The sequence below is a fragment of the Panthera uncia genome (assembly GCF_023721935.1).
Source record: "Panthera uncia isolate 11264 chromosome A1 unlocalized genomic scaffold, Puncia_PCG_1.0 HiC_scaffold_17, whole genome shotgun sequence".
Taxonomy (NCBI): Eukaryota; Metazoa; Chordata; class Mammalia; order Carnivora; family Felidae; genus Panthera; species Panthera uncia.
In genome coordinates this window covers 105,457,883-105,470,471 of record NW_026057577.1, presented here as the reverse complement: position 1 = coordinate 105,470,471, position 12,589 = coordinate 105,457,883, and the positions used below count along the sequence as shown (strand labels likewise).

Below are 12,589 nucleotides of genomic sequence, written 5' to 3'. Positions count from 1 at the left end.
GAGCTTGTTTTTTCCAGCTGCTTTATGTTGGTTTGTTTACCCGATTCCTAAAACATTTGTAAACCTCTCAAATTTAACTTCTCGACCTATTTTGTTTCTGCGAAAGTAGTTTGGCACACTAAACATGATTAATAAGTAGCTAGTGGTTCATTAACTGCTTGCTGCTGTTGGCTCTAAGACAAAGACTCTGGAACCCCAGGTAGACATCTGATTCTTTAGAATTTATTGCAGCTGTTTGCTCAGTAAGTTTTCTTTCTCAGTTTCTGGAGTGTGTGGGGGATGGGGTGGCGGGCGGGGGGAGGGATGGTTGTTGTTAATTGAGGATGTCACAGTTACCAAACAGGGAATTGTAATTGTTAGTGGTTTCCTATTTTTAGAGTGGTAATCTTGAGCTCTTCAGGTTCCAGACCAAGTCCAGTTCTCTGCAAATGGCACTTTGTTCAGCCTCATGTAAGTGACGGCAGATTTGGTCTCACTGTTTTCCTTTCCTGTGAGTTAATCTTGAGGAAAGCCTTGAGTGTTAAGTTCAGGGAGTAAATGAAAAGTAGCTATGCGGTGGGCTTAATGTTCCAAGAAGGTATTAGGATACTTGCCTATGTTTAAGGAGATAGGCCCCTATTACGTAAAGGTAAAGTGGCAGAAAACTAGACAAATAGCTTATTTTAAGAGCTCAAACTAGATGTAAGAGCACAGTTTTGCTTTTTGAGTTAAGAGAAAGAGTCCAATATTTGCCCCATTGAGAGAAAACTAAGTTGAAATTTATAGGCATTGTAATAATATTTCATAAATATAATTAATTATATATATATAATTATATATATATATAAATATATAATTAAATATCATATTTAATGTATCTTATAGGCCACTTTACGTGAGTTATCTCAGCAAATTCCTCAACAATTCCACGAGGTAGAATCTATCATTGTTTCCATTTTATAGATGAGGAAACTGAGGTCCTTAGGGGTTAAGCAAGCTGGCCAAGATTCACAGTCAGTAAGAGAGACAAAGTTAAGATTAGACCAAGGTGAACTGATTGCAAGCCTATTCCTGGGAAGGTTAGATGGCATTGCCCTTCCCCAATGATGCTGGGATGGAGAAAGCACATAGAAAATTAGCCAAAAGCCCATTTTCCAACCTCAGCTCCAGCATTAACTGTCTTTGCATCTCTGGATGAGTCATCTCATCTGTCTGGGTCTCCATTTCCCTCTACAAAATGAAGGGTAGAAACAATTTGGATTGTATGATCTCTGGGGTTCCTTCCAACTCTGGAGTCCTCGGATTCTATGATTGCATCCTGACCGTAGAGGTGCACGTGCTCCCCTCCCCACACACATACATACACTGCTTCCCAAAGCAAAAATCTAATCCTGCTGTGAGCACCCATTGCAATTTGATGCTAAATTCAAGACCCCACCAGATCCTGTTATTTACAACAGCCCCTCAGGAACACACGACACTTTCTAAAATCTGGTGAGCCCGTTCTTTAAAATAAGTTGCTAATGGGACGTGATTTTAGGACATAAAATATTAATTAAAAAAACCCCCTCAAAACAGATGAGGCTTTCTCTATAAATCATCCCTTTCCTACAGTGTTACCTTGACAACTTAGCTTTGACTCTTTATAAATGGGGTTTTCAGTGTAGGAGAAGAGGGGTGTCCTCATGGTATCTTTCAAGATTTTCTCGTGTTTGATGGTAAGAGGAAACGTCAAAAGTCGATCACGATATCCAGCAGAGTGTACACAGGACATCTTGATGGAATGTCATCCGGAAATAATCACAGGTGCACAGAATTAGGCCCTATCCTGATTAAAGGTACGTTATTTTCTCCTTTCTGTTCCCTGTAACCATCACACGTCTCAAGAGCATGGGAAATGTTACATTCCTGGACCAGCACAGTTACAGAGCAGACAGCAACTAAAATGCCTGAAAAATAATTGCATTATTTTTAGTTGCAGCAGCCAAGATGCACATACTAGGATGAGGGGAGAACTCTGAAGTACTGAACCAAAATCAAGAAATACTAAAAATACTGTTCCCCTTCCAGCAATTGAGATTTTGAGCAATGACTGAGGCAAAGGCAGGTAGGGAGATTCAATTAGAATTCGCATCTCTCAGCTGTAAATAGGCTCGTTATCAGGGCTGGCAAGAGCTCAGTGGGCTCACAGGGCTGAGCCCGGGCCTGCCAGGGGAAGAAGTTAAAAATGGGCAGTGCTGAGCAGCAGAAGACTCCTCTCCGGCATCTGGCAGCACAGAGCAGAACCTGGAGAATGGCTGAACGATCCGAATTGGTTCTAGAAGCCCTTTCCCTTGGGGTTGTGAACGTGAGCCCAGCAGACGCCACGGACGCTGTTGCAGGGGAGCGAGTCTGTGCTTGACACATGTGTTTCCCATTGATAGCTGGAGACAGACCAGTAGCTCTGAGTTGGCCTGACAAAGCCTTATTGAAGTACAGACAGAGTACGGTTTCAAAGCCGTCAGAGAAAGAACGGGAATGCTGTTCAGGAAATTCTTCAGGCATGGGCAGGGACTTGGCTGCAATTCTGCAGTTGGAAAATCTGACTGGGGCAGCTTCTGAACACAGGCTGGGCCTGCTCACGCTCGGCGGGCTGAGCGGCCGCCTCCTTCAGAGCCTCTCGGCTCACTCTGGGCTTGTGGGCGATTTTCATCAGGCGCTTTGTGAAGCAGACAAGCGAGGTAGGGCACTGTTAAGTTTTTACATTTCCACGCTTCTTTTCACTTTCTCAGCCTGCTGTTTGTTTGCAAGTACTGGGAGTTTTTGGCCGGTGTGTGTGTGTGTTGCAAGTTAGAACTCCATCCCTTCAAACATTCGGTGTGGACTTGTAATCATTTTTTTTTTCCTCCCCCATACCCTCTTCAAGTTCTGATTTCCAGCAGGACTGAGACACTTTTGAAAGTTGGGATTTAGCTAGCAACACAAACGGGAAAAGAAAAGTTTGCGAATCCTTGGGCGGTCACCCTGTTCCCACCTTCTGTAACTTATCTGCGTGGAAGGACGGTTTGTTGGCACGAAAGATCATTTGAGATGAAACTATCTGTGTTCTTTGTTTCATGAGAGCTTTGAGAGGGGTGTTTTTAGCAGAAAATAGCTTTCATTTTAGCAAGGAATCAGAATTGGAAGTTTCTATTTTGGATTACATTTTCAGAGTGTGGGAGCAGATATGTGTGTATGAGTTCCTGGCATCTCTTATTATTCTACGGGATTTGGGCTGTCATTAAGGAGCCCACTGATAGGTTTGCCTAGAAATATGCTGGATCAACATTTGTAATTCTGTTTCTATAATAGTTTTCAACTATCCTGAGTTGAAAAGTTAGTGGCAGTTTTACTCTCAAAAACTACTTCTGTATTTTGGAAATAGAGACAACTAAAGGGAAACAGAAAACAGTAGTTTCTTCATAATCATTGCTATAAGACACATAGGATGGGGTGAATTTCAGCTCCTTAATTGATTTTATTTTGCACTTCACTGGAAAGAGTGCTTTAAAAAAACCCAACTTTTTAAATAATCCTTCCTCATATGTATCAGCTATAATGCAGTACAGGTTTTTATAACCCACCCTGGGAAAGCTCTACCTTATTCTGTGCTTAGCATTTGGAAAATACACTGTGTAATTGCACTTAAGAAACTCGTTCAGCTCAGGAAGGGCTGGGCAAAATCTCACTCCAGCTTTGTGATTACTGGCAGAGCAATTGGTGACAGCTCTTGTGCTCTCCAAAGGGTCTTGGCCAAGAGTCAAGCTGGAGAAAGAGTTGAATGAATGGATTCAGGTGCGTGTTTACTTTAGTTTTAAAATCTCTCAGTGAGGAGCTAACAGTCCAGATTGATGGGTGAATGAGGGATACAGGGCTGGAGCTCTTCATCTTCTGTGTAAGACGTCTGTGCAGGCCGACCTCTGTCCTCTCGGTGGAAAGTCCGCACTCTCAGCCCTCATTTTCTCCACAGTTGTGCACTTGGAGGAAGGAATTGGGAAATGGGGGCCAGCAGGGGTGCTTACTCGAAGAGTGGAATGCAAACATTTTTTTCATCATTCTTATCTCTGTGTTATGTTGGGTGGCGAGGGTTTGGGACGCACAGGATGTGGGACAGAAACAAATGTGCATTTGGAAGTCAGCATAGACAGTGACTACATTGGTGTTTTTCCTAAGTGCCTACTGGGTGAGCAGAATGCCAGGACACATTAGGAACCGACATGAGCCATAGCCAAGCCCACTGCCAGTGAAAAAGGAGACTCAAGTGAGCTCTAATGTCATACTTGTCTAAATTTAGCCTGTGTCAAGCACTGAGCAGAGCAGGCGTGAAATGGCAGCTCCGGGTTACAGAATTTTGAACGGCAGCGCCTAAAACTTGGAAGAAACTTTATAGTTTCCCTTTTTTGGAAGTATAGGAGGGGCGAATCAAGCTCCCTTGACATTTGAAAAGAAAAAGCAGGGGTGGGAGGGTAGAGGAGAAGGAATCAGGGCAGAGGTGCAGGCAACAGGGTAGAGGAGTGGCCACTCTGCACAGGGGGCAGCGAGGGCAGAGGGAGGAGACGGTGACCAGGAATGAAGCCTGCGGACTAGAAACAGCACAAACCAGCAGGCACCAATTCATTCGCTTGAAGTGCGTGGATAAACCACGGTCTCGGCGAGAATCGTTTTACCCTCTAACACGCTGGGAGACCCTGTGGCCAGTCTACCCCGCTGTGCCTTCTGGAAGCAATCAGAAAGCACATTTTGTAAGAACGGCAACGCCCAGGGGTTCAGATTTCCCAAGCAGCGAGGGAGCAGGCTCTTAAGGCTTTATTTTTAACCCCTCTTTCTTCCATCCAGAGGTATTCCCACTGGGAGTATTGAGTGACTGGACCAGGTGTGGATGGGTGAGTGATTGTGGTGACCAGTTGGTTCTAGGCCCTGCCCATGGACACTTTGTCGTAAAGACAAAGTTTTTCAGAGGAAGATAAAAGGATACATAGACTTTATTTTGGTGAATGAAATTATTTAAATTATTTTTAATTAAAAAAAAAAAAACATCTCTAAGGTCATACCTGTACCATTTATTGGTGAAAGTGTTTAATTCTACTTTCATAAGGTTAGGAGGTTCATAGAATCTTGGATTTGACCATCCGGAAGAGACCTGGGCCATCCTGTAGTGCAGAATTTCTTGAGTATGAGTAATACGGAAACCCCTTTCATAACAGGGTGTTTGTGGGGGAAATCAATGCCCTCATTATTGACTTAATTATTTTATTGTACTGTCACATATGTACAAACCGAAAATACCCACCTAGATACTACCTCTCTGTTTTAATCATTCTTGAATAAACATAGTCCTAAAACAAAATTTTGCATTAAATACAGAGAAATATATCTCATAACATTCAGATTATGAACTTTGGTTTCTTATGTAGAAGATGCATTATTGGAATTTTAAAAAAAAATTGTTAATGTTTATTTATTTATTTTTTTTTTTTGAGAGAGAGAGACAGAGCATGAACGGGGGAGGGTCAGAGAGAGGGAGACACAGAATCTGAAACAGGTTCCAGGCTCTGAACTGTCAGCACAGAGCCCGACGCGGGGCTCGAACTCACGGACCACGAGATCACGACCTGAGCTGAAGTCGGATGCTTAACCGACTGAGCCACCCAGGCGCCCCATGGAATTTAATAAGGTTTACACCATGAATATGGGACTAACACGTACCCAGAGATTACTTTGATCCCAGCACACTTACATTTCTATATCCTGGACAGACACTTGATTCTTCAACAGCTGTTTTCTCTTCCCATCTACCTTCACTCTGTCCTTTTATTTGCACCTTGAAGGAATATGCCATTTTATGTTGTGTCACATTCTTCTCCTTTCTCTCTTCATAAAAATTAGAATGGAGTCATTTGTCACCCACACGATCACATGGTTAATACAAATACAGACACCAAAGCTGTGTGGTAGTAGGCATTAGTTGTGAATCTGACCTATATTTTCTAGGACAAAATTTACACCAAATAATCACATCAAAAAAAAAAAAAAAGAAAGAAAGAAAAACACAAGAACAGATTTGGTGAAGAACTCTCAGGTCTCAGGGAAGATTTGAGGATCTCTCATGGGGTCTCCACGTTAAGAGATGCTGGTCCTGGCTGGTTTTGGTTCCGTGGAAGAACCTTGTCAGGAATCTGGGGAAGGATGGTTCTGGAACTGGAAACACCCTCTCCGTATTTCTACTGTAGCCCAGCTACTTTGACTTGTTTTCTGTATTGGGGTTTTGCAGGAGATTTCATCTGAAAAGGGAGTTCTAAGGCAGTACCTGTGAAACTTGTGTTTGGCTACAGTAATAGAAACTCTGCTCACAGAAGTCTGAAGGTATAAGGTGTTGCTTTTGGTGTGGACAGGTATAGGTCATGCTTGGACAGTCCAGGGCTAGTGTGACAACTGAGCACTGTCCCCAGTGAACACAGCTTCCTTTCTGCTTCCCCATCTTCTGCCCTTTAGCTGACCTTCCTGTGCTCATGTCCGTGCATCGTGTCTAAGTCAGGGCACAGGTGGCAGGGCATGAAGGGGAAAACACCTTTCCTCATGAGACTTTGTCCCTTTCATCAGGAAGGGATCCTGTCCCATGTAGACTTCCCCTCGCATCTCAGAATACACACCCAGAACTGGACTGTGTACCCACTGGTCCCATGCGATGATACTACCATACTGGGTTGCAGCCAACCATGCTTCACCCTCTGGGTATGGAGTAGGAACCCACAAATTCAGATCGAGATTTCTGCCAGATGATGAGCCTATCAGAGCCTATCTATTATCAGTGAACACCAGGGAGGATGCCTGTAGGACAGGCATGGACAGTTGGGGCCACAAATGCTTAAAAACAAAAAACAAAACAAGAACAGCAACAACAACAACAACAAAATCAAATAAACAAATACATTTGAAAAACACTGCCTAAATAATCTATTCCTTCCACTTTATGGAAGCAGACACTGAGATCCGGAAAGTGAACACTGAGATCAAAAGACTGTCTAAGGGACACAGGCAGTCTGCGACAATGGCAATGCTTCTTGTTTCTTGACTATGAGTCTGGTGTGGACTACATGTTATATGCATCGCCTCAGTAATGATAACTTAGTGATACTTTGGAAGGCAAGCCTCAAAAGCAAAATAAAACCAAAAAAAAAAAAAAAAACAAAAAACAAATGAGAAACATACTGGAATCTTAGTATTGGAAGTTTCCTCAGAAATCACCAGCCTCCATGGTTTCTCAAAACCTCCTGAATCAGAATTTCAGAGATTAGAGTTGGAGAGTCTCTATATTTTTAAAAGCTCTCTGAGTGATTCTTTTGAAGCCAGCCAGACACTGTGCACAGAACTGGGTTTGTTTAAGATGTGGTTAAATCAGTATCCACTGCAGGGATGCCATTTATAGCATTGCTGACAGATATCAGCCACATGGGTTGGCAGTGCCTTCAATAATGGAGAACCTCTCTACTCTGCAAGGCAGCTGGGGTGTCATTTCTCATCCCAGATCTCCTCAAATTGAGCCAATGTTCATGTCTGTGCTTTGTAACCTATGCCCTTTGTCATGTACTCTGGAGCCACATTTGAGATGGGTGATGGTACTTGGTGCAGAAGTGAGGTGGAGAAAGGGAGTAAAGATAGAAGTGGTCAGAAATTTTGGGATAGGTCCTGACTTCACTAATTGCTGGATCTCAGTTTTCCCACCTATACAATGGGATCTGATGCCACTAGAGTGTTTTCTGTTTCTAATAATCTATCGTTTTTGGAATTCTAAAGTTCTCCCATTACTTTATGAAGGTCCAAGTCTTCCTTTCCCAAGGATGGGCATCTTGAATTATTTCATATGTCCCTCCTCTTTTCCTGTGCTATTCTCCTTACCTTTCTTGAACACATTCTACTTAAACTCCTCTTGACAAAAATATGATTCCCTGAAGTCAGTTCCAGTCATCTGCCAGGTGCATATTCCATGAACAGAACACCAAACGTCTATTAACCTAAGGGGAAGAGAGTGATTTTATGGGAGAAGTGGCACAGTAAGAAGGAAGAGTGGGAGGTGAGATGATCTTATAGCAGAAGGAGATACACACACACACACACACACACACACACATATTTAATATTGACTAAGACAGCATGAGACAGACTGGCAAAGAATGAAATAGGCAAACCAAGATAAAAAGAAGTATGGGCACAATCAGCAGAGGAAAGAATATTTTACCCTGAGTTATCCAAGTTACTTTTTCTGCGTTGCCTGAATTTCTCTCCAGATTCCACTGTGCTTTTTCACCTTTGCTGCCACACAAAGAAGTGATTGTCTTCATTATTATTTCAAATTCCAATTGCCAAGTGTGAACCACTTTATATAAAGAAGCCTTGTAATCTGTGGCCCCTGGCCTGCTGTCAGAGAGGTTTGTAGGACTTGGGGAGGAAGGTGTCACCACGGTTCACTAAGTGTATAAATCCTGTGAGATTGGCTTGCTTGAAAACCTTTGCTGGTGGCTGTCCTAATGGAGCTCTGGGTGTGTAGGTGAATGTGGAGCTAAGGCTTTATTCTTCTTTGTAACTGATAATGCAGTGGCACCTATTAACACAAGCACAGTTTCCTGATAAAAAACTATATTGCCAGGGATTAGAAACTCCCTCCTTGTTCAGCCCACTTTCCTTTGCGAGGTAATAGGATCAGACTCTCTCATGAGCACCCTGAATTCTAAATAACATATTTCTGAACTCTTGGAAACCCTGCAGTTAGTTACCAGCTGGGGTTGAAGTATTTAGCCACGGAAACTGTACTTCTTGAGCTCAGTGAATAAATATCAGCTGTTAGCTCCTTCATCCAAGCAAACATTAGACACCACCCTGTTGTCCTAACTCCGGTTAGGGTTGTGGTAGTGGGAGTGGCATGTTCCATGAAAGAAGACTACTTAGAACTTAGGAATAGCGGACAGGCAGAGTCACACTGTGTTCCTTTCTTTCCTGTTCTTACCTGTGGTTGTCCACCATCATCTCTCTTGTCCTATACTCGTTCCAGCTCGCTCTCTCTCTCTTTAAATTTCATTCCATTTTCCTGTTGCCAGTTCTTCTCTCTATTAAGGATGTTTCTTAATATCCTTAAGTAATGACCACATAATGACACACATTAACTCCCAAAGTTGGCCCTGATCTTCAAAGGCTTGTGGCATCACTTCTGTTGTAGGCAAAACTACACCTGGTATTCGCTAGGCCAAGGATGCGAACAGCAGATCTCAGTCTAAGGGCTGGCCTAAAGGCACATTTTGGATTACCAAGTGTTTTTTTCTTAACTAATTACAAAGGATTTAGACATTCTGAGATATTATCTATAAATCTAGATAATCTAGAAAGAGGTAAAGAAGGGTGTCACTAGTCTGGTCTCCCACAGCATGGCAAGTAGTAGGATCTGAGTTGTTTCCATTACTTTGAGAGGGTTATGTGTCCACTTTATTCACTAACCCCACCCTCCTGATCTATAGGTGTTTTCAATAGTAATCTTTCAGTAGGGTTTCTTTTCTGAACCTCAGGACATAGAAAATGATTTGAGGGACACCTAGTTAGTGTCTGGTTAAGTGGTTGGTTAAGTGTCTGACTCTTGATTTCAGCTCACAGTTGTGAGATCAAGCCTTGCATTGGCCTCTGTGCTGGGTGTGGAACTTGCTTAAGATATGTTCTCTCTCTCTCCCTCCCCCTACCTCTCCCCCGCTCTCCTTCTTCCTTTCCCTCTCCCTGCCCCTCCCCTGCTCTGGTGCTCTTGCTCTCTCTCTCTCTCTCAAAAAAAAAAAAAAAAAGATTTGAATCACCTTTCTTTTATAGTTCTTTTAAGGGTGGTATGTAAAGTACCATTCTAGATGCATAGGAAAGAAATTAAAGCATTATGACCTGACTCTCTTAGAGGGCACTGTCAAGTAGGTCATGGGTAGGTATCTACTGAGCAAAAATGCAGTAGGACAGCATGCCTAGTGTACAGGTTTTGAAGTCAGATATTCCTTGGAGTAATCACATCATAGTATTGTACATGGAATTAAATTTTTTATTGTGCTAGGAATCAGAACAGTCACTGCCTCTAGGGATGGGGATTAATTAGGAAGGGGCATAAGGGAACTTTCTAGGGTTCTGGAAACATTCCCTGCCTTGATCAGATATTGTTTACACAGATGTACAGATTTGTAAAACTTGAGCTGAATACTTAATATTTGTGTTTTTCACTGGAAGTAAATTATAGCTTAATAGACATACATGCATACATATATGGAGGCATGCCAGGTACTTATCCAAGTACGTAATAACTTCCCTATTATTGTTAGCGTGTTTGTTTCTGGATGCCTTGATTTAAAACAAAACAAAAAAATGTAAATATCTCCTTACATACATACATACAAATAACATAACTAAAAATGAGGTAAATAGCATTTCCTTTCAGACCACAGATTTCATTGCAAATATTTGAGAGCACAGCAAAAGATCATTACCAAACACAATTGTCAAGGGAAAATCTACTGGATCAATTCTAATTTTATGGAACTATTGAATCACTATTAAAAGATGCACCTAATTTGTTGTAGCTGTTTTTCATGATGCTGTAAAAGTTTGTGGGTTCCAGAGACACATCAAAGATGGCTTATTACCTGGGAAAGATGCCTGTACTTAAGGAACATGTACCCCAGCAACTCCTGTTGCTGTAGTATTTGTAGTATCGATGAATTGTCTTACAGTTCATATCCATGTTGAGAAATTCATGCTCAAACTGTCACAAAAACATGTTTTTCATTAGTCATCATGCTGCTCTGACCAAGTAGACACTTCTATGTGGGATCATTTAACATGAGTTAGGAGGATTGGTTTTTCAGCCAGACAATCTAAATTCAAATTCTTGCTTTAACATTCTAACTGTGTTTGGGTCGATGACTTAACCTCTCTGTTTCTCAGTTGCCTCAGCTGTAAAGTGGGGATAATAATAGTGCCTTCCTCATAATTACATGACTGTGAGAATTATATAGGTTCAGTAAAGCATCTAGAACAGTGTCTGGCACATGGTAACCATTAAACAAGCATTTGTCATCAGATTTGCATGCTTTCTTTGGGCTAGCAAACCAATAGGTTTCTTGTGATTTGCCGTTGGGTTTTGTTCTGAAGGTGTGCCCGTGGTGGTTGATGAAAGTGATGTCAAACAGCTGAAAAGACCAAAGCCCGGATTTGTGGGAAGCCTGTGGTTCTCTGGCCCACTTTGGCCTTATTTCTGACTTACTCTCTGGTCTCCCTGAACCTGGTTTTCTCCTGTTAAATAATGATTTCAACTTTATATTGCTTGTGTCCCCTTCCAGCTTGCATCTCATTGTCCGGTCTTAAGTATTTGAGTCATGTTCATTATTATTACATGGCTTGATCCCCAAGTCACAGAAGAGTTCTAGACGCTCAACTGGGATCCTCATTACTGATTCTGGTTGGAGTCATCACAGGGATTTAAGAAACATTGGTCTTGTATGACACAGCTGGTTTGCTGCAAAGGACTGTCACTCCTGTTAAGAAAGGTGGCCATGGGGGCGCCTGGGTTGCTCAGTAGATTAAGCATCCAACTTCAGCTCAGGTTATATCTTGTGGTTTGTGAGTTCAGGCCCTGCACCTGCCTCTATGCTGTCAGCGCGGAGCCTGCTTTGGATCCTCTGTCTCCCTCTCTTCTGCCCCTCCCTCACTGTTCACATAAACATTAAAAAGTCACATTCTTTAAAAACAAAATCTGACCATAGGTGAGGCTCTGATGGGTAGATGCATGCCAAGTGCACACGTGAAAATGATACAATGAAAATTGTGGTCAGGTGTTTGAAATTATCTTTCCTCTTTAAGGGTGTTCAGTTTTACATGTTCTCTTTTAGTCATCACTTTGGAGCATCAAGAACCACGTTACAATGATGTCCACGTTTTATGCATAGCCAAAGCTTCAGTGGCTCTCCAGATTCCTTCAAGTCTTTTAAGATAGTACCTTCTCCATGAGTTTAACCCTTCCCATGCTTTTAAGAATCGAACCTGCTCTGATTCCCCCAACCCCCATACTTCTGATCCCCCTTTTCCTGTCTTTTGATCAGGGGGAGTCCTTACCCCTAGTACTTGTCCCCTGTAACATAAGTGTAATATACTTTGGTTTCATATTTGTTATCTGTCTCCCCCTTCACTGCCTCTCACCACTGCCGTGAGATTAGGCATCTGTGTTTCAGCTCACTGATGTATTCCAAATGCCCTGAACAGTAGCTTGGGAGGATCTGAAGGAAAACATAGACTTGTCAGGCGGTGGCCATGCATACGCCATTTTAAGCACATGCGGCACTAAGTACACAAGGATGGTAATTCTAAACACCTCATGTTACATTCAGGGAAAGGCAAGTCTTTGCCACATTCCATATGCGGTGGAAAGAAAACTGGGCCTCACTCTGAGTCCAGACCCTAACCAGCATACTAATTAGAGCTGTCCTTGAGGACTTTCCTTCACTCCGTAGTACCTCAGAATCTTAATTTATGAAATGATTTTAATAATATTCACCTTCCAGGGTATTGCCAAGAATGTATTAGC

The 12,589-nt window shown here is 42.3% G+C and overlaps 1 protein-coding gene across 2 annotated transcripts in view; it reads left to right on the top strand.

The window, feature by feature from the left end:
- The window catches only part of SGCD (sarcoglycan delta), a 559,487-nt gene that overhangs the window by 172,697 nt on the left and 374,201 nt on the right, over nucleotides 1–12,589 (top strand). Inside the window, exon 1 of one of the 2 annotated variants that reach the window (XM_049647925.1) lies at nucleotides 2,324–2,699. The exons of the other annotated variant lie outside the window; for it this stretch is intronic. The gene's annotated coding sequence lies outside the window, so the exon portion shown is untranslated. Of the gene's footprint in view, nucleotides 1–2,323; nucleotides 2,700–12,589 lie in introns of those variants that run through there. 2 annotated transcript variants of the gene reach the window in all.